Below are 26,610 nucleotides of genomic sequence, written 5' to 3'. Positions count from 1 at the left end.
AGTCCAGTGACAAGGGCCAGAAGGCAGAAGGGGACAAGGAAGCTGGTGATAGGGAACCCAAGGTTGAGTAAGCATATTGTTGATGTGCTGTTAGATTGTTAACCATTGTCATAGGGCAACATTTGTAGTAACTGTTAAATGATAAACTATTTTGTTCTGTAAGCCTTCATCTTAAGTGAGAATAACAGTACAATTGGAAGAGCATAGTCAATGTCACCGAACTGTGCGTGTAGAAATTTTTGAAATGGTGTATCTCTGGCTTTGTGTATTTTCACCAAAAAAAAAGGTTGAGAAGTTAGAGGGTTGACATGTTGTGGGGTTGTTAACCAATGTCATAAAACAATATGTGGACTACTGTTTCATGAGAAACTATTTGTTCTGTAAGCCTTCACCTGAAGTACAATAAAAAAAATTAAAAAAAAGAACTACTGCGAGGGTTTTTTTGTTGCCCTTTTACATCAAAGATGAAATCGCAGTTTTATTGCCTTTGAAATGGTCATTTTATATTCCTGATCTAACATCCCATCAGCACCAGAAACTGCATCTAGCGTCTTGTGAGGGGCAGTACAGTAGAGAGGGAAAAGAACTGAGCTGTGGTGTCAGACAAACTTGGGAGAGATTCCACCCCTACGATTAACTGGCCCTGAAACCTTGGATGAGCTTACTTTAACCTCCCAGAGCCTCGATTTCTTGATCTGTTAAACAGAGATAAAACCACTTGTCTCTAGTATCGCTATAAGAATTAAAGATTATTTTATAATGTGCCTTGGAAAGAGACAGGAACTTAAGTGCTAAATAAATGGCAGCCATTATCATTATTATTGAACCATATTTTTTATCCTTGGGTAGCTTGTTACATTGCTGCTTCAAAGTTCTGGCTTGAACTGGTAACCAAACTAAACAGGCCCAATTTGAATCCTGAGATCTGGTCGGAACCTGAGGACCCAGGTTCCTAAGTCTGGGAATTCTTGGAACCAGAAATCTGTAGGCACACTCTCTAATCTTTGGTTCTTATGCATGAGTTTTTATTTCACAAAGAGATTTCTTCTCTTCTTGCTCTTACATTTCTATTCTCATCCCCTCTCACTCTTTCAGTGGCATCCTCATAGTGTGACAATTCCCTAACTGAATTATACTAACAACTCTCTTACTTTTTTTATACACTTATTCCCTCAGCCTAGAATAACCACACCCCACTGCCTTCTTCTCCACACCTGGCTAGTAGGCCTTCGAGGCTAAGCTCAAAATAACAAACGTGGGAAACCTTAACTCACCCTCCACTTCAGGCTAAACTAGGCACTTCTCTGAGTTCCGATAATACCTGTTGCATATTTCCTGCATAGCACTCCTTATACTGCAACAATTACTCTTTAATTGTTTGATGAAATATTTGTCTCCTTCACTGCCCAACAAGCTTTCTGAAGGCAGAAACTATGTTTTATGAATCTCTAAATCCACAGCACCTGACAAAGAGTGACCGTCTGCCAGATGAATTGGTAGCTGAATGAATAGGCATTCAGATGTCTCAGGCTCTAAACCTTACACTGCCCTGACGTGGTGGATTCACAGCCTTTTATTTCTTCTCACAGACGTTTTGAAAGATTTTTAGATTTCTCTATATAACCAATGTTACGAGACTGGATTTTTTAAAACACACCAAAGGAATGTTGTCCTGCAAAACAATGTCTCTCTGAGGTTACGCCCTGATTCAAATGGTGCTGCAACACTATGAGGAATTTTTGAAACTCTTTCTTTGGGAATTATCCCCAAGATAGAGTTTACCAGACTGACAGGAAAATCATTCAGTACTTTATAGTCTCCCACTTCCCCTCCACTTAGAGAGCAGTCTTCTTTCTCCTTTTCTCCTTCCTTCCTCTGTGGTTTAATCTGGGCTGCTGTTAGCAAAATGTGCTGAAGAGAACAAAAGGAAGCTGAAAGCCAAGGGAAGAAAAAGGAGGGCTCATCAGGAAACAAAATTACTGATAAAAGTCCATTTGTGTGCTGCCTGCCTGCTTAAGTGCCTCAAATTGATAACATGAGTCTAACTGGCTAAACATCTTAAAATGCAAATTACACAAAGTCCAATCCTTGGAAGTCTTCTACTGGCAAGTAGCATAATAAAATATCCTAACATTTAACGTGGAAACCCTGGTGGCATAGTGGTTAAGAACTACAGCTATTAACAGAAAAGCTCGGCAGTTCAAATCTACCAAGAGCTCCCTGGAAACTCTATGGGGCAGTTCTACCCTGTCCTGTAGGGTCATTATAAGTTGAAATCAACTCAATGGCAACAGGTTTGGTTTTTTGATTTGAACACTTAATGATGTACCTAAATAGTAAGAACTGGATATAAAAACATACTAATTTTTTGTTGGTTTTGTTTTGTCTCGCCGATCATCAGCATAGCCATGAAAAGACAAAATTAGCGCCAGCTAGTCCTGGTGGCACAGTGGTTAAAGCACTGAGCTGCTAAGCAAAAGGTCGGGAGTTCAAACCCACCAGCCCCTCCGCAGGAGAAAGATGTGGCAGTCTGCTTCTGTAAAGATTACAGCCTAGAAAACCCTATGAGGCAGTTCTACTCTGTCCTATAGGGTTACTATGAGTTGCAACTGAATTGACAGCAAAGGGTTTGGTTTTTGGTTGGCTCACACCTGGATACCTAAAAGAAGCCCTGAGTTTTGACTCCCAGCTCTGCCACTGTGTGACACTGGCAGATCATTTAGCGTCTGCGTTAATGGTTAAGAGCTTGTCTGCTAACCAAAAGGTCAGCAGTTCAAATCCCCCAATCACTCCTTGGAAACCCTAGGGGGCAGTTCTACTCTGTCCTACAGGGTCGTGGAGTCAGAATCAACTCCATGGCAACAGGTTATTCTCACTTCTGACAAAAGTGGCTACCGTATCTCCATACCTTCATACCTCCAAATACAAAAGCCAGTGATCCGTATTCTGTCTAAATAAATTATGATACATCCAGGCTGCCATAAAAAGGATGAAGACACTCTCTATGTACTTATATGAAAAGAACGCTAAGATGTCCTAGTGGGAAAAAAAGCAAGCTGCTACACTGTATGTACAGTGTGCCACCATTATGAAAAACTGGAAGAGAATATATGTTATTTTCTAACACATGCATCTTTGAAAGGAGTAACGTTAGTTACCTATGAGGAAGGGAAGTAGAAGGCTAGGGGACAGAGCAGGGAGGGAGACTTTTCACCATATGCCAATTTATACTTTATGAATTTTAAACCACACAAATGTATTCCAACTCAAATTTTTTTCTCCCCCGAAGCAGCCAAGGTGATTCTGATGATCAGCAAGGTTTGGAAATCACTGCTCTAAAATACCACAAATACACATAAGAATGTATTTAAAATATTCATACAGTTAATATTCCATTCAATATTCCGTTTGTTGTTGTGTGCTGACCAGCTGATTGCGACTCAGAGCAACCCTATAGGACATAGTAGAACTGTCCCATAGGCTATAATCTGTATTGCAGCAGATCACTAGGCCTTTTCTCCTGCAGAGCAGCTGGCAGGTTCAAACTGCTCATCTTTTGGTTAGTAGCTGTTGTGGATTGAATTGTGTCCTCCAAAAATATGTGTATCAATTTGTCTAGGCCATGATTCCCAGTATTGCGTGACTGTCCACCATTCTGTCATCTAATGTGATTTTCCTATGTGTTGTAAACCCTATCACTATGATGTGTTAATGAGATGGATTAGTGGCAGTTATATTGATGAGATCTACAAGATTAGATTGTGTCTTAAACCAATCTCTTTTGAGATATAAAAGACATGAGCAGAGACATGGGGACCTCATACCACGAAGTATCGACACTGGGAGCAGAGTGCGTCCTTTGGTCCCGGGGTCCCTGTGCATGAGAAGTTCCTTGAACAAGGGAAGATTGATGGTAAGGACCTTCCTCCAGAACTGACAGAGAGAAAGCCTTCCCCTGGAGCGTGCGCCCTGAATTTGGACTTCTAGCCTACTAGACTGTGAGAAAATAAACTTCTCTTTGTTAAAAACCATCCACTTGTGGTATTTCTGTTAGAGCAGTACTAGACAACTGAGACAGCAGCCAAGGGCTAAACCATTATGCGACCTTAGTATTCCATTTAGGGAGATATTAATAAGCAGACTATTTCGAGTTTGGAAACGTTGTTTAGTATAGCCCCCTCATAAAAACCTGCTGCCATCGAGGTGATTCCGACTCATAGTGACCCTAAAGGACAGAGCAGAGCTGCCCCATAGAGTTTCCAAGGTGCGCCTGGAGGATTCAAACTGCCGACCCTTTGGTTAGCAGCCATAGCACTTAACCACTACGCCACCAAAGTTTCCATGGAGATGTTAGTAAGCATAGCCCCCTTACAGGAATTCACAATTCACATGCTTTTATTAAAGGCTCTACTACTAAGTCCTACAATTAAAAAATCTGTTTAACTATGCTTAATCTCATGTTTTGTAAACTGAATTGAGAATCGAACACTCTTCAGGGTCACGCTTTCTACCAAAATCGTGGGGGAACCAGAGGACACTGGTTTGGGATCTAAGCTCCCTGATGTAGAGACCATGTCTTACTCATCTTCTTTAGCCCAGGACCGCAGCAGTGTCTAGAACATAGAAAGCCCCTTCAAAAAGGAAGCTCAACAATGACAGCCTTTCCTGTCTTTTATCTATACAAAAATGATATAATCAGAAAGACTGCCTTCAAATATAATTCAGAGAGCTACACTAAGGAGTAAAACAAGTATCATCAAAACTACAAACCACCACAGCCAAAATTTAGGGGGCTCTACCAGATCCCTGTCTCTTTTACTATTATGGAGCACAAATGTCTCAGAATGGCAAGAGCTACCATAGCAAAGGCCTAGCTCCCATGTTTTGACCTTCAGGGATCCACCAACAGATGCTTGCAATTATTTGTTTTATAGTAAATATTCAACTCAGTATGTGAACTCAACTGGCATGCCCTGATTTACAGACTGACATTAACTGGCCAAGAGGCTCTCATCCCATCCCATCTCAGCCCTCACTCTCATCATCTCACAGCCAAGCAATGAAAACCACTTTAAAAAAGAAAAAACCTTGGTGATTTTAGGTATTGTTGGGATATGACAGTTGGCGAGCTAACCGTGGGGAAGATTATAAAGAAGATCTGCCTAACAATCTTGCAATCCCTAATTATCTTCCCACAAACTGCTAGCTTTTTTACCCCCCACCCGCCTCTTTTTTTTAAATGCCTGAAAATCACTTACTAGTCAGAGAGATACATTTGTATGTTCTCAGATCTTACAGCTCCAGCAACTAACAAGTTTTGGTTTAATCAACTACCTCCTCTCTTCCTAACTTCACCTTCCTAAAAAAGGAGGTGGGGGTGAGGTGTAAGTGGGGATATATTCAAATGCTAAATCGATCCCCAGCCCAGTGCTCTTCATAATCACCACTGTCTCAGACCTGTCCTAGCAACCACTAGGTTAGCGGAACAGAAATGCTTGCAAAACTCAGTTACCATCATCATAGCTACAACACACAGCATACTCCTCCTGTTTCCCACAAAAATAACCAACATTTGTATAATGCTTTTAGTGTTTACAAAGCAAAACAGATGACAAATCTAACAAAACAGCCAGCCTGCAAGGAAAATACTATTAGTAAATATGGTCAATTCACAATAGAACCTTACAGTTGTTTTACCCCAGACTAAATTCTCTACACCTCCTTCTCTTAACACTGATGACTCCACCGAGCCAGATGTGGAGTCAGTGAAAAGGCCATTCCATAGGTTTGGGTGGTCCTGTCTCTCCTCTTTCTGTCCCTTCCTTCTAATGGTAATCAAAGGGAAGCAAATTAAACTAAAATTAACATGAAAGTGAAAAATGTTTAAGATATTTATCAATCAGCAAATATTTACTGAGTATTATATGCAGGTATGCAAACCAGCTCTGGTAGAAGAATGGTTGGAATAGAGAAAGTACAGTGAGTTCACCCTGGGAAAACCTTCTATCCTAAATACGGTCCTGTGCCACATAACGTCTGTTCAAGCAACATCCAACTGCATATACATCCATGGTCCCATAAGGTTATAAGAGAGTTCAGAAATCCCGACTGGAGAATGGGACATAGTGGATGTAACCGGATGTAGCGAATGCAGCAGCTTCCCGCACACAACACGTGTATTTCATGTCTCTTGTATACAAAGAGACTGCACTGCCAGGCATATAATGGTAACGGTAAATTGCAGAGGGAGGTTATTTGCCCCAGCAAATAATATGGTGTTCACACAACGTCCAAATCACATAATGTCCCATTTCACAGAATGTATCATGGATGTTAAAGAACGCATGAATTTACACAGCTGTGAAAAACAATTGTTTAAAAAAAAATGCTAAGATCAAATGCAAGATAAGTATCTCCACAGACGGGAAATGAAGCTAAAAGTGCTCCCCAGTGAAAGAATGGGGACCAGAGCTTTGTTAGGAAAGTTGGTAGTTGAAATATTTAATGGCAACCACTAAAAGAATAGAAATACAATTAATGGCTTCCAAATCAACAGAGAAGACAAAAGAGAGACAAGGCACTGACTGCTCTGACCAGGATCACAACAGAGGGTTCTGGACAAAGCTGGAGAAGGATATAGAACAAAATTCTAACTCACAAAAAAAAGACCAGATTTACTGGCCTAAAGGAGACTGGAGAAACCTCGAGAGTATGGCCCCCAGACACCCTTTCAGCTCAGTGGTGAAGTCATTTCCGAGGTTCACCGTTCAGCCGGGGAGTGGACAGCCCCATAAAACCAAATGGGACTAATTAGGCACAGCAGTCCAGGGACAAGGCCCAGAAGGCAGAAGAGGACAGGAAAGCTGGTGATAGGGAATCCAAGGTTGAGTAAGGATAGTGTTGATGTGTTGTGAGGTTGTTAACCATTGTCATAAGGCAACATGTGTACTAACTGTTAAATGAGAAAACTATTTTGTTCTGTAAGCCTTCATCTAAAGTGAGAACAGCCGCGCAACTGGAAGAGCATAGTCGATGTCACTGAACTGTGCATGTAGAAATTTTTGAAATGGTGTATATTTTCACCAAAAAAAAAAAAAGTCGAGAAGGGAGAGGGTTGACATGTTGTGGGGTTGTTAACCAATGTCATAAAACAATATGTATACTACTGTTTCATGAGAAACTATTTGTTCTGTAAGCCTCCACCTGAAGTACAATTAAAAAAAAAGAGAGAGAAAGAGAGAGAGACAAGGGAACGCAGAAAACTAGTAATCCAACAGAAGAAAAAGGAAAACAATCAAGCAAAAACGAAAAAAAGATCAGAAAATATGAAATTCAGACAGTAGAAATAAACCTATTTATTTAAATATATTATTCTCACATATAAAAAGCCAGAGATTATCAGACTGGAGGGGGGTAAAAACATTAACAGGGATAAAGAAGGGCACCACGTAACCATAAAAGTTCCACCATGAATACTTAACATTCATGAACCTGAATGCACCTAACAGCAAACCAGTTGCCATCGAGTCAATTCCGACTCATAGCAACCTTACAGAACAGGGTAGAACTGCCCCATAGGAGTTCCAAGGAGTGGCTGGTAGATTCGAACTGCCAACCTTTTGGTTAGCAGCTGAGCTTTTAACAACTGCGCCACCAGGGCTCCTTCCTAACACCATAGCCTCAAAAACAGAATAAGCAAAATCAATCATTTGAGAAACTGTCAAGTCTACACTCCAAAGAAAGATTTAACATACTTCCATCAGAAACTGACAGTTCCAGCAGACAAAATATTAGTAAAGATAGAAACTGTGAAATATTAACAAGCTTGCTCTAACAAATAAGTATATAGAAACCTGTCCCCAAACTGGGGTATGGTAGATTTTTTTGAGGCATAAAGCGTGTACCTCTGACCTCTCAATTTAACAGATAAGTAAAATTTTCTTCAAATTATAAGGACAAACATAAGGTTGCCAACTTTTCATTTTGCCAAATTTAAAAAAACAACTATTATTATCAATATTTCATAAAAAAAAAAGATGAAGCTGCAATCTTACGGAAACAGCTGATAGGTTTGAACCGCCGTCTTTGAGGTCAGCAGCCATGTACTTAAGCACTGTTGCCACCAGGGCTCCAGGAACGTCGTAATATGAAACAAAAAATCTTCTCACTAACCACAGACTGTGGAAACTTTATTAGAAACTGGCGCCAGCAGAGAACTGCACTTGTTTCAATATTTCTTAACTTTTTTTCAAATCTCAGGGAAACAAATACATACAGATTTTTTCATTTAATACTGAGTTCTGGATAAATAATCCCTTTGTTTTACGTTTGAGAAAACGACTACAAAAGTTAAGTGACCTACCTGTAATTACTCAATTAAGAAGAGGGAGAATGTGGGACAAAACAGTCTCTCCCGGCCTCTGTTCTTGCCATCACATCACAACTGCCAAGGGTCTGATTCAACCAATAAATACTTCCTGAACACCCAGAGTATGAGGCCTGGTGTTAAGCATTATGGGAAATAAAATGCACTATTTAAAACACAGTAGGGAGGGGGAGAGACTAGCAGAACCAGTTGGAGGGGGCTTTCTACATACTTGGGAGCATGTCTAAAATTGTGAGCTAAAGTTAGAGAGGACCATGTATTCTACTTCTCAAGAAGCCTGGGGAACAAAAGGAAAGCTGAGAAGCACTGATTCAATCCACACATCTCACGTAGCTGACAATCTACTTATAAAAAGGATATATATACAGAAAGAAAAATTTTTAAAAAAGCAGTAAGGCAGGTGCCAAAATGAGTGCTATCAGCAAAAATTACTAAAAGAAGGTAGAAGTCACTTTGGGTTTGAAGAGTCACCGAGGGCCAAGGCTTCAGAGGAGTCAGGATTTTGAAATAGGTCTTAGTGAATGTTTGGATCCATCATCTCAAAAAAAAAAGGGGGGGAGGCAGTATACTCAAGTGAAAGCATTTATGATGATATCTACTAAAGAAAAAGAAAATGTTGACTCTTATACAATTAAAAAAGTTAAAGTTCTCCAAAATACTTTGGGAAGTCAAGGGGAGAATTCTAGTATTTAAAAATATTCATTTTTCTTTCAAGTTATCTAAATGGGGGACGGTGCTAGAGCAATCTGCTAAGTCAAAATATAACTGCAAGAACAAATACCAGGAGTGAAAAAGTGCTTTGAGGCAGAGAGTGACCCTTTGAATCCAATGCTGCCCGTGGATCAGCATCAGAAAACAGTCCCCCTGTCTAAGTTGCATGAATGGGCTCATCCTGACCATAGTAAAGCCTGTGAGAGCAAAATCCTCAAACATTTCTGAGGGGAGATGAATAGATAAAACTCTCTGGGTGATCTGACCTTATCATGGAACCAGACGATGCTAATTCTGAGGACAAGGAGATATTAAACTAGATATTTACGATACGAAACTGTCAGAATGTGAAAAAACCCAACTGGCCAGATTCCTATGCACAGCACATCTACGGCTCACAGAACAGGAGTGCAAAGAGGCACGTATTGGGTCACGTGCAACACCAGCAATCACAACTCCCACATCCTCAAGAAGCCTACCTGGGCATGGTGGTATGCAGCCACAAATGCTCTGCCAAAGTGAGCTGCAAGGTAGGCCTGCACCCTGCCATCTGTGACAACGCCCAGCAGAAGCAGCAGAGGAAACACTGTCCCAACCGTGATAGGATTCTGAGCCTAATTCCCTGCTGAGGCCATGGGGGATTCCTTCACCAACTTCTGGAGGCATGACGGACCCTTCATCTCATCTTTTTCCAGTCAAAGGAAGGGCATGATCATGCAAAATCAGAAACCAAAGGAGAAGCTGAGGGAAGAGGAGCAATGAAAAAAGTGCACGTGGCGTCTTCCTCTACCTATCTGAAGCTGAAGGGGATCTCAGAGACAGTCTTTTCCAGGTAAAACACAAAGTTGGGAAAGTTCACCTCTAATTTGGTCTTTCTAGGAAGGTGTTCAGTTGCCTGGTAGTTACAATGGACCTTTAATTTGTATCCCCAGCAGAGGTCACTGAATGATTGCTTATCCTTCTCCAAGAGTTATGGTTTTGGGGGGACCACTGATCTGACTGATCCCCTTCTAGCCTGGGCCCCACTAAGATCTATGAGAAATGCAAATTGTCCAATAGCAGGATCTACAACTGCAAACCTGCTTCAGCCTTCTGTCTCTGGTATCTACCCAGATTACAAGGATCTGCAAGCATGGAATAAAAATGTAGCTTTGGAGAGAAATCCTCTTAATGACAAATGTTGCCCCCAGTTATCATTTTCCTCTGGCCAGTTCGCCTTAGGATGTCTTCCTTTCCCTGAACTCTTCAGAACCCTGTTTCTAGCAGATTCCTGGGGAACCACCTGCAGCCAAAACTAGCTGTTACTCATTATGGGCAAATCCAGGGGGTGAGCTTCATGTAGAGAAGGTGTAGAAGGTACATGTGGATTTTAACAGCTACTTCCCTTCCACCATGTACCATTCACCCCAGGAGGACCCTTTCCTCCTCACCTACACCTCTCACCCTCATCCTCAATAGTCCCTGCCAGGTAAGAGCAGCAAATAGTATTTTGATGAAGAAATGAGACGTGTAGGTTTAGACCACTGCAACAATGAAATTCTTCTAAACCTCTGTCCTTTAAGATGATTCAAGTCTTTCACAAGCCCCTCCTCCCCCCCCCCCAAAAAAAAAAACTGTTTTGGGAAATAGCTGAAAGAATTTTTTTTTTTTTTTTTTGGTGAAACGGTTTTCAAAAAATAAACCAAACTCATTGCACTGAGTCAATTCCAACACAGATAAATCAGAGTCCTGACAACAAGATGAGGGCAAGGCTTCTTTCTTCAAACAAAAAGTAACATTTAGGGCCGCTCCTTCTCCACTCTTGGACTCCCCTTCTTAGCAAGGAATGGAAATCTGTCCCATCTGTGAAGTGAAACGCTTTCTACTTATTTTCGCATTGTTTGTGGTTCTCAGCACCTCAGTTGCATTATCTGTTGGCTTTCCATTGTCCCTGATGTATCTCAAACAGCAGAGATGTAAAAGCCCACCTACCCAAGATCACTGTGTTCAAACTGTGGCAGTGATGAAGAATACTGAATATATTGTGGACTGCCAGAAAAACAAACAAGTCAGTCTTAGAAAAAATACAACCAGAATTCTCTCTAGAAATGAGGATGGCAAGACCTTGGCTTATTTTCTTTGGACACATCATCAGGAAAGACCAATCACTAGAAAAGGACATCATGTTTGGTAACGTGGAGGGTGAGCAAAAATGAGGGAAACCCTCAATGAGATGGACAGACACAACAGCCCCAACAATGGACTCAAACATGCCAGCGATCATGTAGATGATGCAGAACTGGGCAATACTTCGTTCTGTTATACATAAGCCTGCCAAGAGTTGGAGCTGACTCGACAGCAACTAACCACACCACCTAGAATGACATCACACCTTTTGGGAACTGTGAGAAGGAAGGAACTGGGAGAGACGGTTAAAGAGCTGTGGGGGTGTAGAGAGCTGTCCTTATACCTGAAATAGTTAATACTTTGTCTAGTTATGCAATTAGTTTAAAAAATATGTTTTCTCATTGATTTCTAAGACTTATCAAACAAGGAATATGACCCAACTCCATTCAATAAAGACGAGCAGCAAATTAAACGGCAGCACGAAGAGAGATTCTAGTGGCGGCAAATGGTCTCCTCTGTCTCTCCTTCCTTCTTCCTCACTGTCTTCCCCTTCCACAAGGGCTTAGATTCTGTCCAGTTCATCTTTATTCTTTATTGTACTGACTCTGTGCCAAGTTTAGAATATATGCTTGATATATGTTTGCTTAAAAAACCTTGGTATAATAAACACAACTGTCATCAGCTACCTATATTTTGAATGCCAGTTCCTCTTCTGGTCTGAAGTACTTTACAATAAAGGTGAGCCTACACATCAAATATGAAAAGAACCATGCAAGAAATAAATTTTTTTTAAATAACAAAAATAAGGAACAAATATCAGAGACAATCTATATCACCTCTTGTGATCAAATAACTCTTCTTTTTGGAATCAAAATCTCTCTTCAAATAAGGCTGAATAAATATCAGAATAGATCATTTAAAGTCAACTGATATAACAAAAACGACAGGGAGACAAATTTACAGATGTAGGTATCTCTAACAAAAGGACACAAGATATGAAGGACACAGATCCAGCATCCTTCCACTTTGCTACCTTTTGTGAGTATAAAATCATAATGAAGGCTGTACAGAAGAACCTGGATGCTCTGAAGGAACCTAATAAATAGGAAAACACAGTACAACTTTTCTCCCTGCCCCTTACCAGATGTAACAGAAAATAAGTCTGAAAACATTTCTTTTTGGTAATGAAAGAAAACACAAGCTCTGATTACAATGAGTTTTGAAAAACTTTTTTCATGCCTGAAGACCAACAGGGGACCTCCAAAAATTAAATTTCCAGTCAAGAATAAATCCAGTTTAATGTTATTAAGCCTGCATATCCTAGGATACTCATTTTCAGGTGGATACTGTGGGGTTATTGCACTGCTAGAGCGATGCCACTGGCAGGCTTCAAGTCTCTCCTGACAGTAAACAGGGCCATGGCAAAGAACCACTGATACATAAACAGAAATTACCGGAAACGTGCAAGCTAAAGAGAGAATCACAGACAAATCACATTGGGTATGGGCAACTGGCATACTGACAGAAAACAGGAGTAATTTTCATGTATAGGTCTACTAGCTACACAGTCCGGTGGGTGCTTCCTCTTTTTGACCTCCTCCAGAACTTCTCATCAGTCCATTCTATTTTGCAATTAATCATATACTGCCTTGAACTGTTATCTCTGATACTTCTATTCTACTTTTTACATTTCTATTTCATTTTCACAACTATATAGTAAATTCCTTAAGAATAAAGTCTGTGACTTAACTTTTTGTACATCTGGATATTTAGTATAACAGGTACTGCACAGACTGACTAAAGATACCAGAACGTTAAACAAAACCAGAGACCAATTGTTCACAACCTTTCCCATGCAAATAGTACATAAAGGATTAAAAAAAAAAATCAGTGCAACTGCGGTAATGATTGCGATGTGTCCCCCAGTCCACCGTCTCACGCCCTGGCATGTGAGAATGGAAAGAGTAGCAAGAGCTTAATACTTAATAGCTACTAGCTTCAGAAATAAACAATACTCCTAATTTCAACACTCTACTGAGCATGCACGCTATCTGTCACTTTATGTATGGTCCTCTCTCCTCCATGAAACCCCAGGCAGGAGGGAAGAAAAGATACATGATGATGATCCCATCTTCTGCAAACGGATCAAAATTTTAAAGCAATAAGAAAATGTATCCATATCGTCACAAGATAACAGTTAATGTACTGCTTTTAAAGGCTAGAACACAGTCCTTTACTATAACATTTTATTTTTATCTACAAATGTTTAAAACCTCAGTTCACATAAAAGTGCCCAGGAGCCTCAACAGCAGAGCCTGTTGCTGGGACTTAATGGCTGAAGGCCTGTCTCAGGGACCCACCAGAAAGCAGCTATGCAGCCCAGGAACCACACTTAGTATCCTTCAACTTAAATTTCCTCCCCAACAGTGCTGCCAGGGTGTTGTGAGATGGGATAATGTTTTGGAAACACAGTGCTTGATACACAGTAAACATACAACAATAAAAATAATTTTTAAAGTGACCAAACCCTCCAAATTTACAGGATCAGCCTCTAAACATCATATAATTCTTATCCAGAAAGTTACACACCTCAATTCCCATAGGGACCTCCACAAAACTGTAACATATTATAACTTTGGAATCCCTCGGTGGTACAAACAGGTAACACTCAGTAGGTTCAAGTCCACCCAGAGGCAACTCTGAAAGAAAAGCCTGGTGATCTACTTCAGAAAAATCAGCCACTAAAAACCCTATGGAAAACAGTTCTACTCAGATGCACACTGGGTCACCATGAGTCACAACTGACTTGACAGCAACCAGTTTGGGTTTTGGTTTATTATGACTTCAGTTTTTACCAGTGCTCAATATAGTGACATTAAGAAAACTTCAGTACCAATTACAAAACCCACTGTCCACTGAGTTTTTCAATATCTCTAATGTAATGAATAGTCACTAAAAATTTATCTCAGAACATAATTCAGAAAATGTTTCTCTCTGATACAACATAATAAGCACTGCAATTCTTCAGTCACTGGTTTTTGTCTTGGTTTCCATAAAGTCCAAAAAATGATTCTACTTAATTCAACCTTTCACTGACACCTCCTACAATCTTTACCATCCAGGACTTCTACTAACTTTTTCTAGATTTGAACTTTAAACCAAAGCAGTCCATTAGTCTAATCCCATCTCCTCAGTTTATAATGACAACAATAAGGCTTAGAGAAATAAAGCCACAGAGCTAAAATTACAAGACAGAACTACAATCATTGCTAGAACCGAGATCACCTGTGTTGCCCATTCAACATTCTTTCCACTGTGCCATGCTGCCTCTAGATTTTCTATCCTTTTCCTAATTGTGTCATTCGTGACTCTTTTGATTAGAAACAGACAAGACAACAAAAGGTACTCTATAAATACAGGGTCAATCTTTTACACATTCATACAAGATCCTGCAACTTCATCATATATTCCATTTAATAAAAACTGTAAAACATCAAGAAAAATAACATGCATGACTAATTACCTCTTTAAAATTGACCACAAATAATACCAAAATACCCCCTTAGGCAAGGCTATTAAATAATAAGGCCTCTTTCTAACAAGCTTTACATGTAAATCGATGTCTTCTTCATATTAATCATATTGGTAAGCTACACATTTATCTCAACAATAGTGTCCTGCCCAAAAGATTTTTGGAACTCCCCTTTTGGAATTGGCTTTAAGGTTTCTTTTGAATGCCCTACATCCCCATGCCTGGCACACTGTAGGCATGTAAATGCTTGCTGAATAAATATACTCAAGAGCAATAAAACCAAGTTATTTCAGGGCAGATGTGATTTCTGGAAATAGAAACAATCAGTCCTAAAGCTGATGAATCAAATGGATGATGAAGCTGAGTAGTTCTTGTCCAAAGAAAATACTATTTCACAGGAAACAGAGCCTGCATCTGTGCACAGTCATAGTAAAGAACTAATCACTAAGTCCAAATTTCGATTTTTGTGTCTCAGAATATATTAAATGCTTCACATTTCCTAAATAATGTGCCCAATTTACCACCTGACCATATGAGTAATAACAGTGATGCCAAAGAAACACAATTATATTGACTTCCCTTGTGATCCTGACCTAGATGCTTTTTGGGGGCCTCTGTGATGTTAAGTTGTTGAACTGTCAAGCTCAATATTTCCGACTGGAAATAATAGGTTCATCAGTAGTTACTGCTTTCACAAAATGCATTATTACGTCCAATGCCATAAATGTCAAGTCTTCATTATTTCTATTTTCAAATACATGGTATCAATCTTTTTAAAGCTTTCATAGCATCCAAGTCACTTTCTAAATAATTATACTTTACTATTTACTATTAGTTTATCATCTTTTTGAATGTTTATGGTGGTTTAAAAAAAGAAATCCATAAATTCTTTGACAACCCTCCCATCAAGAGGCAGAGTCTAATTCTCTTCCCCTTGAATATGGGCTGACCTTATGACTTGCTTCTACAGAAGAGAATGACATTGCATGACTTCTAAGGCTAGGTTAAAAAAGACATGCCAGCCTGGCTTTCTCTTTTCTTAGGACACATGCCTTTAGAGCTTTGAGCTGCCACGCAGGAAGTCTAACGTCAAAAGCTCCATGCTGGACAGATCACATGGAGAGACCACACAGAGACAGAGGCGCCTGCAGAATCCTAGCTGCTCCAGCTCCCAGCTGTTTTGAGTCTTCACAGACCAGGTGCCAAACGTGAGTGAAGACTTCTAGATGACTCCAGCTAAAATCTGGCTGCAAGTGCATAAGAAATTTAGAGTAAGAACCACCTAGCAGAGCCCAGTCAACCCCCAGAATCATGAGTCAATAATAAATGATCGTTGTTTTATACCATTACAGTTAGGGTGATTTGTAACACTGCAATAGAAAACCAGAATGATGGTCAAACAAAACCTCAATAGTTTCTTTGGTCCTAGTTCTACTGGTACTGGATAAAGCCTGACTTATGCTTCATCTTTGAGATCTTTCTTACCAGCTTCCTTTAACTGTGCTAGGTTTAAAAAACAAAAATGCTTTATATTATGTACACCCATAAACTTCCTTAAACATCTCAAGAATCTTTTTTGCAAATGTGTTTAATCTTAGACTTGTCTGGATAGTAAATCTTTGCTGAAAATAAAAGCTAGTCTTAATATAATATCAGCAAAAAAAACACATTTCTATACACCCTAGTAACTAAGACAACAATGACAGGCCAACTTTCCTGTGTATCACACCAGGTAACATATACTGACAGAATTTTCTCATTTCCTCATCCCTGCAATTAGAGACTGCATAAGGAAGCAAAAGCTGACAAGGCCAAAACCTTCACCAAGTACTTATCTCTTCTTATAAAAATGGTTCCCCAAAACCCCTGCCAAGTTAACAAGTCCACAACTCGGCCTATCACTTTCAAGTTGTTTTTTTTTTTAAACTCTTCTTTGTTTTTTCCTAATTCTTTTTGTTGTTGTTGAGACTATACACAGCAAAACATACATCAATTCAACAGTTTCCACATGTACAATTTAGTTAACACTGATTTTATTCTTTGAGTTGTGCAAACATTCTCACCCTTCTTCCCTCATTAACATAAACTCACTGCTCCCTAAGGTTCCTATCAATTTGATCCCATATAGACAGTCCTTAAAAGAGTATAATGCTCAAGGCAGGTCTTTTTTACTAGTTAAGCTAAACTACTGTTTGGTTTTAAGATGACTTCAGGAGATATTTTTGGTTTAAGGTTTAAACATTATCTCAGGGCAATAGTTTCAGGGGTTCATCCACCCTCCACAGCTCCACAAAGTCTAGAGTACATTAGAATTTGAAATTCTGTTCTGCATTTTCCCTCTTTTGATCAGGATTCTGCTATGGAATCTTTGATCAAAATGTTCAGTTAATTGTAGCCAGGCACCATCCAGTTCTTCTGGTCTCATGGCAAAGGAGGCAGTTGTTCATGGAAGCAATGAGGCAAACATTCCATATCCTCCTATTCCTGACTCCTTCCTCTATTGCTCTGGGTGAACAGAGACCAACTGTTGCGCCTTGGATGGCCACTTGTAAGCATTTAAGACCCCAGGCACTACACAATGAACTAGGAGGTAGAACAGAAGCATTAAGGACATTATTAGGACAATTAACTGGTATGTCCCATGAAACCATGACCCTAAACCTCCAAACCAAGGAACCAAATCCCATCAGGTATTTGGCTGTACGTAAGCAGCCTCAGCAACAACTTTTTTTTTTTTTTTTTGTCATTGTTATACATATATCTATCACACAACGTTTGCCAATTCAACTTTTTACACATGTACAACCTACTGGCAGCAATTACAATAATCAGCTGTGCAACTCTGCCCTTAATCAATGTGATTGTTCCATTACTGTTAATCTCCCTTTTCCCCTTCCCACCTGCCCCTCGTAACTACTAATAAAAACTTTGGTTTCTGTGTATTTGCCTCTTCTTGTCTTTTTACATAAGTGAGGTAATACAATATTTTTGTGATTGGCTTATTTTGCTCATGTCTTCCAGCTTCATCTATACCGTAGCATATATCAAGACTTCATTTCTTCTATTGGCTGAGTGGTATTCCATTGCATGTATGTACACATCTTGACTACCTATTCATCTGTTGATTGGCATTTGTTTCCACCTTTTGGCTATTGTGAATAGTGCTGCAATGAACAATGATTTACAAGTCTCTTTTTGAGTCTTTGCTTTCAAGTCTTTTGGGTATATATCTAGGAGTGGAATTGCTGGATCATGATAGTTCTATTTTTAGTTTTCTGAGGAACCACCACATTGTTTTCCACAACGGCTGTACCATTTTCATTTCCATCAGCAATAGATAAAGGTTCCAATTTGCCCACATACTCGCCAACATTTTATTTCCTGTTTTTTTTTTTTTCTATCTTAAGCCATCCTACCAAAAAACCAAACACGTTGCTGCTGAGTTGATTCTGACTCACAGCAACCCTACAGGACAGAATATAACAGGCTCAGAGGTTTTCCAAGGAGCAGCTGGTGGATTCGAACTGTCAACCTTTGGGTTAGCAGCCACTTAGCCTCTCGTATCTCTTTGTGCTTTTCATTTCCAACTCTCTGATGGCTAATGACACTAACCATCTTTTCATGTGTTTGGTGGTTATTTGAATGTCCTCTCTGATAAAATTGTACTCAAGTCCTTTGCAAATTTTATGATTGGCTTGTCTTTTTGTTGTTGTTGACACACTTTTTGTGTGTGTGTGTGTGCTTTACGTGAAAGTTCACAGTTCAACTGTTTTTCATACAAAAATTTATACACACATTGTTATATGATCCTACCTGTTTTCCCTATAACATGACACCACACTCCTCATTTCCAGCCTGGATTTCCCATGTCCATTCAACCAGCTCCTATCCCTTTTTGCTTTCTCATCTCACCTTCAGACAGCAGCTACTCATTTAGTCTCATGTATCAACTTGAGCTAAGAATCACTCTTCTTCTTCACGAGTATCACCTTATATCCCATAATCCAGTCCAATCTTTGTCTGAAGAGTTGGCTTCGGGAATGGATACAGTTCTAGTCTAACAGACAGTCCAGGGGCCACGTCTTCCAGAGTCCCTCCAGTCTCAGTCAGACCATTAAGTCTGGTCTTTTTACTAGAATTTGAGTTCTGCCCCCCACTTTTCTCCTGCTTCGTCAGGGACTCTCTGTTGTGTTCCCTGTCGGGGCTGTCACTGGTGGTAGCTGGGCATCATCTAGTTCTTCTGGTCTCAGGCTGATGGAGTCTCTGGTTTATGTGTCCCTTTCTGTCTCCTGGGCTAATATTTACCTTGTGTCTTTGGTGTTCTTCATTCTCCTTTGCTCCAGGTGGGCTGGGACCAATTGATGCATCCTACATGGCGGCTCCCTAGCTTTTAAAACCCCAGACGCCACTCACCTAAGTGGGATGCAGAAACATTTCAATAAATTTTGTTATGTAAATTGACCTAGATGTCCCCTGAAACCATGGTCCCTAGACCCCTGCCCCTGCTACTCTGTCCCTCAAAGTATTTGGTTGTATTCAGGAAACTTATTAGCTTTTGGTTTAGTCCAGTTATGCTGACTTCCCCTGTATTGTGTGTTGTCCTTCCCTTCACCTAAGATAATTCTTATCTACTATATAGTTAATGAATACTCATCTCCCTCCCTCCCCACCCTCGTAACCATCAAACATTTTCTTCTGTGTCTAAATTTCTTAGGTTCTTATAATAGTGGTCTCATACAATATTTCTCTTTTTGTTACAGACTAATATCACACAGCATAATGCCTTCCAGATGCATCCATGTTATGAGATGTTTGAAAGATAACATAGTCGTTTTTTATCATTGCGTAGTATTCCATTGTGTGAATACACCATAGTTTACCCTTCATCCGCTGATAGGCACCTAGGTTGTTTTCATCTTTTTGCTACTGTGAACAGTGCTGCAATGAATATGAGTGTGCAGGTATTGATTCGTGTGACAGCTCTTATTTCTCTAGGATATATCCCAAGAAGTGCGATTGTTGTATTGTATGGTACTACTATTTCTAGCTTTTTAAAGAAGCGTCAAACCAACTTCCAAAGTGGTTGTGCCATTTTACATTCCCACCAGCAGTGTATAAGTGTTCCAGTCTCTCCACCTCTCCAACTTTTTTTTATTTTTAAATTAATGCTAGCCTGGTTGGGGTGAGGTGGTATCTCATTATAGTTCTGATTTGCATTTCTCTAATGGCTAATGATCATGAGCATTTCCTCACGTATCTGTCAGCCGCTTGAATGTCTTCTTTGCTGAAGAAACTGTTCATATCTTTTGCCCATTTTTTAACTGGATTATTTGTCTTTTTTTTTTGTTGAGAATTTGCAGTATCTTGTAGATTTTAGAGATTAGACCTTGATCGGATTTGTTGCAGCCAAGAATTTTTTCCCAGTCTGTAGGTTTTTTGCTCTTTTGGTTAAGTCTTTTCATGAGCATTCCGTGTTTGATTTTTGGGAGCTCCCAGTTATCTAGTTTCTCTTCTGGTGTTTGTGCTTTGTTAGCAATGTTTTGTATTCTGTTTATGCCATGTATTAGGGTTCCTAGCATTGTCCCTATTTTTTCCCCCATGATCTTTATTGTTTTAGATTTTATAGTTAGGTCTTTGATCCATTTTAAGTTAGTTTTTGTGCATGGTGTGAGGTACGGGTCTTCTTTCATTGTTTGGCAGATGGATATCCAGTTATACCAGCAAGATTCGTTAAAGAGACCATCTTTTCCCCAATTAACAGACTTTGGGCCTTTGTCAAATATCAGCTGCTCATAGGTGGATGAATTTACATCTGGATTCTCAACTCTATTCCACTGGTCTACGTATCTATTGTTGTACCAGTACCAGGCTGTTTTGACTATCGTGGCAGTATAATAGGTTCTAAAATCAGGTAGTGTGAGACCTCCCACTTTGTTCTTCTTCTTCAGTAATGCTTTACTTATTGCGGGCCTCATCCCTTTCCGTATGAAGTTGGTGATTTGTTTCTCCATCTCATTAAGAAATGCCATTGGAATTTGGACCAGGATTGCACTGTATCTGTAGATTGCTTGGGGTAGAACTGGCGTTTTGACAATGTTGAGTCTTCCTATCCATGAGCAAAGTATGTTTTTCCACTTATGTAGCTCTCTTTTGGTTTCTTGCAGTAGTGTCTTGTAGTTTTCATGGTATCGGTCTTTTGCATCTCTGGTTAGATTTATTCCTAAGTATTTTATCTTCTTGGGGGCTATCATAAATGGTATTGATTTGGTGATTTCCTCTTCGAAGTTTTCTTTGTTGGTGTAATGGAATCCAACTGATTTTTGTATGTTTACCTGGAATCCCGATACTTTGCTGATATCTTCTATTAGTTACAGTAGTTTTCTTATGGATTCTTTGTGGTTTTCTGTGTATAAGATCATATCATCTACAAATAGAGATACTGTGACCTCTTCCCTACCAATTTGGATGTGCTTTATTTCTTTTAATAGCCTGACTGCTCTGGCTAGGACCTCCAGCACAGTGTTGAATAAGAGTGGTGATAAAGGGCATCCTTGTCTGGTTCCCATTCTCAAGGCGAATGCTTTCAGACTCTCTCCATTTAGGACGATGTTGGCTGTTGGCTTTGTATAAATGCCCTTTATTATGTTGAGGAATTTCCCTTCTATTCCTATTTTCTTTGGAGTTTTTGTCATGAATGGGTGTTGGACTTTGTCAAATGCCTTTTCTGCATCAATTGATAAGATCATGTGGTTCTTGTCTTTTGTCTTCTTTATGTGATGGATTACACTGATTGTTTTTCTAACGTTGAACAATCCCTGCATACCTGGTATGAATCCCACTTGGTCATGGTGAATTTTTTTTTGATATGTTGTTGAATTCTATTGGCTATAATTTTGTTGAAAATTTTTGCATCAGTGTTCATGAGGGGTACTGGTCTGTAATTTTCTTTCTTGTGGTGCCTTTACCAGGTTTTGGTATCAGAGTTCTGCTGGGTTCACAGAATGAGGGTAGGAGTATTTCACACTTTTCTATGCTCTGAAATACCTTTAGGAGTAGTGGTGTCAACTCTTCTATGAAAGTTTGGTAGAATTCTCCAGTGAAACCATCAGTGCCAGGGCTTTTTTTGATGGGAATTTTTTAACTACCTTTTCAATCTCTTCTTTTGTTATCGGTTTATTTAGTTGTTCTACCTCTGTTTGTGTTAGTTTAGGTAGGTAGTGAGTTTCTAGATATTTGTCCATTTCCTCTAGGTTTTCAAATTGGTTAGAGTATAATTTTTCATAGTATTCTGTTATGATTCTTTTAAATTCCGTTGGGTCTGTTGTGATATTGCCCATCTCATTTCTTATTTGGGTTATTTACTTCCTCTCCTGTTTTTGTCAGTTTGGCCAATGGTTTATCAATTTTGTTGATCTTTTCAAAGAACCAGCGTTTGGTCTTAATGCTTTCAATTGTTTCTCTATTTTCTGTTGCATTTAATTCGGCTCTAATTCTTATTATTTCCTTTCTTCTGGTGCATGAGAGCTTCTTTTGCTGCTCTCTTTCTACTGGTTCCAGTTGTACGGTTAATGTTTTGATTATGGCCCCTTCTTCTTTTGGGATGTGTGCATTTATTGCTATAAACTGACCCCTGAGCACTGCTTCTGCTGTGTCCCAAACATTCCAACAGGATGTGTTTTCGTTCTCATTTGATTCTGTGTATTTCTTTATTCCATCCTTAATTTCTTCTATAACCCAGTAGTTTCTGAGCAAGGTGTTGTTCAGTTTCCATGTGTTTGATTTTTCCTTGCTTCTTCTGTCACTGATTTCCACTTTTATGGCTTTATGATCAGAAAAAAATGCTTTGTAATATTTTGATACTTCGGATTCTGTTAAGGCTTGCTTTATGGCCTAATATGTAGTCTATTCTGGAGAATGTTCCATGTGCATTGGAAAAGAAAGTATACTTGGCTGCTGTTCGGTGAAGTGTTCAGTATATGTCTATGAGGTCAAGTTGGTTGATTACGGTATTTAAATCTTCCGTGTCTTTGTTGAGCTTCTTTCTGGATGTTCTGTCCTTCACTCAAAGTGGTGTGCTGAAGTCTCCTACTACTATTGTGGAGCTGTCTCTCTCTCTTTTCAATGCTGTTAAGAGTTTAAGTATTTTGGAGCCCTGTTCTCGGGTGCATAAATATTTATCATGGTTATGTCCTCCTAGTGTACTGACCCTTTAATCATCATACAGTGTCCTTCTTTATCCTTTGTGGTGGATTTCACCTTAAAGTCTATTTTGTCAGAGATTAATCTTGCCACTCCTGCTCTTTTTTGAGCGTTGTTTGTTTGATATATTTTTTTCCATCCTTTGAGTTTTAGTTTGTTTGTGTCTTTAAGTCCAAGGTGTGTCTCTTGCTGGCATTCTGTCACTCCGTCTCTTTATTGGTGCATTTAGTCCATTTACATCCAGCGTAATTATTGACAGGTATGCGTAAAGTGCCGTCATTTTGATGTCGTGTGTGTGTGTGTGTGTGTGTGTGTGTGTGTGTGTTGTTGACAGTTTCTCTGTTCCACTTAATTTTCTGTACTGAGTTGTTTTCCTTTATGTATTTTTTCACCTTTTTCATTGTTGTTGATTTTGTATTTGCTGAGCCTTTACGTTTTTCTTGTTTTTTATTTTGATGTGTAGGACTGTTAGTTTCCTTTGTGGATACCTTAATATTTACCCCTATTTTTCTAAGTTTAAGCCACTCTTTTATTTCTTTATATCGCCTTGACTTCATCTCCACCTGAAAGACCTATGACTACATTTGCAGTCCATCTCTTTTGTTTTAATGTTGTCATCTTATCATATTGCTCTCTGTTTCCCTATTTTCAGCATTTTAGCTTTGATTTATTTTTGTGTCTTCCCTATCTGGGTTGATATCTGGTTGCTCTGTCCTGTGTTCTAGTCTTGGGTTGTTATCTGACATTACTGATTTTCTAACCAGAGGACTCCCATTAGTATTTCTTGTAATTCTGGTTTGGTTTTTGCAAATTCCCTAAACTTCTATTTACTTGGAAATGCCCTAATTTCACCATTATATTTGAGAGACAGTTTTGCTAGATATGTAATTCTCGGCTGGCAGTTATTATCCTTCAAGGCTTTATATATGTTATCCCATTGCCTTCTTGCCTGCATGGTTTCTGCTGAGTAGTCGGAGCTTATACTTATTGACTCTCCTTTGCAGATGACTTTTCATTTAACCGTAACCGCTCTTAAAATTCTCTCTTTATCTTTGGTTTTGGCAAGTTTGATTGTAATATGTCTTGGTGACTTTCTTTTGGGATCTACCGTGTGTGGGGTTCGATGAGCATCTTGGATAGATATCTTCTCATCTTTCACGAAACCAGGGAAGTTTTCTGCCAACAAATCTTCAACAATTCTCTCTTTCTGTTATTGCCCCCTGTTCTGGTACTCCAATCACTCGCAGGTTACTCCTCTTGAGAGAGTCCCACATAATTCTTTGGGTTTCTTCACTTTTTTAAATCCTTTTATCTGATTTTTCCTCAAATAAGTTGGTGTCAAGTCCTTTATCTTCAATCTCACTAATTCTGACCTCCATTGCCTCAATTCTGCTCCTACGACCTTCTACTGAGTTGTCTAATTCTGAAATCTTATTGTTAATCTTCTGAATTTTTGTTTATTGTCTCTCAATGGATTCCTGCAGCCTGTTAAATTTGTCATTGTGCTCTTCTATAACTTCTTAAGTTCCTCTATTGTTTTGTCTGTGTGTTTCTTGGCTTGTTCTGCGTTTTGCCTGATCTCCTTCCTGTTCTCTTGAAGAGTTAAGTATATAAATCTTTGTATTCTACCTCCAGTAATTCCAAGAAGTTCTCTTCCTCTGGGAAATATGATTCTTTGTTTTGGGAGCTTGCTGCAGCCATCATGGTCTGCCTCTTTATGTGATTCGATATTGACTGTTGTCTCCGAGCCATCAACAAGTTATTATATTTATTTATTTTATGTTTGCTTACTGTGTCCTAGTTTCTCGTATAGTTTTGTTTTGATATGCCCAAATAGGCTGCTCGTGTGAGTTAGTGTGATTATTGGTACCCTTGAAGCACTCAGGTCCTGTCACCAGGTGCTCAGATCTGTTACTAGGTACGTGAGCCCAGGAAACCGTTTACTTTTCTTGTATGGATTCAGCTCAGGTGTCCAGGTAAGTCAGTCACCAAGTGTGTGGTGCAGGCTCTCACCTACAGTCCTAGACAGGCATGGGTGATTGGTGTAGGCACAGGTATCTGGCTGCAGTAGCAGGTCACACGCTGAGCAGGGCAGGGGGCTGATGGCTGCCCCTACCTGTCTGGGCGGAAAGCATGTCCCTGTTCCCAAGAGTGCGTAAGTGGGTGGGTTTTCCAGCTGGACTATGGCCACCCAATGCTGCTGGCTCTAAGGACTTATTCTTGGACCCGTGACGCAGGTGGCTAGGTGGCGTGGGTGGAGCCACCAGTTCTCAGGCTCCTGATGTGGGTAGCTGAGGACTCTGCTTAATGGGCAGAGCGGTATTAAACGTCACGTATCTGCCACTCCACCATACAGCTGATACAGTGTAGTTAGGCTTCAGGTATACACACTGTTGTACTGTGCTAATGAGGGCCTACACTGTTGCAATGGGCCCACACAGGTCTATACAGGGGTGAAAGGCATTTAAAGTCCGTGGACCCCTTACGCCTGTGCCTAGGCAAAGGAGCTGTGCCTGCCTTGACTTCCTGCCGGCTTAGGGAGGCTGGCAGATTATTTTTTACTTTTTGTTAATTTGTTCCCTCTCTCGGGCTAGGAGAATGGCCCAGGGTACATGATGGATCTGACTTCTGGCCCAGGGGACATGACAAACGCTGAAGCTGGCCTGGGACTGCTGAAGCCGGCCCGGAACCGGTGCAGAGCAAGGTAGCAGGTAAATGGGAGAGAGGTTCCTCCCAAATGCGGTGTTTACTGATCCACATAGTAGGTTGAAGGCATTTACTTATCTTTTGCCAACTTAGCGCCACTTTTCACTGGCTCTGGAGAGCTGAGCAGATTCTTTGCTGCTTGGTCTCTCCCGACGTGGAAAACGTGTCCCAAACGCCACTGCTTACCTCACCACGTGCACCAACTGATCAGGCCCGCAGGGCGCCAGCTCCTGCCAGGTCTGGTCTGGCAACTCCTCTCTGCTTCTGAACCGTCTCTCCCTCCCCCTGCCACTCAAGTCGATTCCTCAAGTTTGCGCTTGATGTTCAGGGTTCCTAGACTGTCATATATAATCGATTCATTGTTTTTTCAGGTTTTTGTTGTAAGAGGGACCACCGGAAACCTCTGACTACTCCGCAATCTTCTCAACACACATTTTTTGAAGTTGTTGCTGACCCTAAGATGTTATCTGATGATAGAATGTAATCCACTCACAAGATTTAGAAAATACTGGAAAATTCATCAAAACACACACACCACTGAAAAAATGAACGTATTATACACAGACCAATTAAAAGTTCATCAGCACTGAAAAATGTTGGCACAATTGTGCTTCTAAATGGAATGATCTGAATATCAATGATTATGTGGCCCTTGGAAAAACTGCAAATATTTTATAAAAATGACCTCATGATCATGCTGCAAAAGTCAAATGAAGCCACATGCAATGTGTGAAACCTTGAAGGAATTCTGGCTGGAAAAACCTAGCTATTATACACAGATATTCTGAGGACAAATGGAGAAAACTGAATTTATGCTGGATGATTATTCTCTAAGGTGTGATAGTGATATGGTTGTTGTATAGAAGGTCCGTATTCTTAGAAGATGGAAATATTTAAGGATGAAATGTCATGATGACCGCAACTTCCAAACAGTTCAGCAAAGTTATTTTTATATATACAAATATTTTTG

At 39.9% G+C, this 26,610-nt stretch overlaps 1 protein-coding gene and 1 pseudogene across 5 annotated transcripts in view; one reads left to right on the top strand and one right to left on the bottom strand.

The window, feature by feature from the left end:
• The window catches only part of UBR5 (ubiquitin protein ligase E3 component n-recognin 5), a 162,063-nt gene that overhangs the window by 108,628 nt on the left and 26,825 nt on the right, over positions 1-26,610 (bottom strand). The window lies entirely within an intron of this gene.
• Positions 7,208-10,663, top strand: LOC111819471 (chorion-specific transcription factor GCMa pseudogene; annotated as a pseudogene).

Source organism: Trichechus manatus, unplaced genomic scaffold (genome assembly GCF_000243295.1).
Source record: "Trichechus manatus latirostris isolate Lorelei unplaced genomic scaffold, TriManLat1.0 scaffold00009, whole genome shotgun sequence".
Taxonomy (NCBI): Eukaryota; Metazoa; Chordata; class Mammalia; order Sirenia; family Trichechidae; genus Trichechus; species Trichechus manatus.
This window is presented reverse-complemented; position numbering and strand designations above follow the sequence as displayed.